Genomic DNA, 359 nt, shown 5'->3' on the forward strand with positions numbered 1-359 from the left:
TTTTTTTTTTTTTTTTTTTTTTTTACACACAGCCTACAGTTCAGGACAAGCTCATCTGCTGTAACTAGCCCAGCAGAGGAGCAACAGGCTCAGCTTTATCCAGAATCACATTGTATAGAAGGTACTAATAATGTCAAGCAAAGCCTCCTCCCTAATGTAAGTGGAAAGGATACCAGTTTGTAGGCTCTTAGAAGCTGCCCACAGGTAGGTATCACTGCATTTGATAGCTGTACTTAGTTTAGTTACTGATCCATTACTAAACTTAGCTATTAAGATCTAATAAGATGGCCTCAGCAATTATAAAATGAGCAATCTTTATCCTTTGAAAAAAGTGCTCATGGCTGCAGTATTCACTCTTT

General features: G+C 37.6%; 1 protein-coding gene across 1 annotated transcript in view; it reads right to left on the reverse strand.

Moving 5' to 3' along the window:
• CLTA (clathrin, light chain A) overlaps positions 1-359 on the reverse strand; it is a 15,144-nt gene that overhangs the window by 4,675 nt on the left and 10,110 nt on the right. The window lies entirely within an intron of this gene.

Source organism: Buceros rhinoceros, unplaced genomic scaffold, assembly GCF_000710305.1.
Source record: "Buceros rhinoceros silvestris isolate BGI_N320 unplaced genomic scaffold, ASM71030v1 scaffold28279, whole genome shotgun sequence".
Classification (NCBI taxonomy): domain Eukaryota; kingdom Metazoa; phylum Chordata; class Aves; order Bucerotiformes; family Bucerotidae; genus Buceros; species Buceros rhinoceros.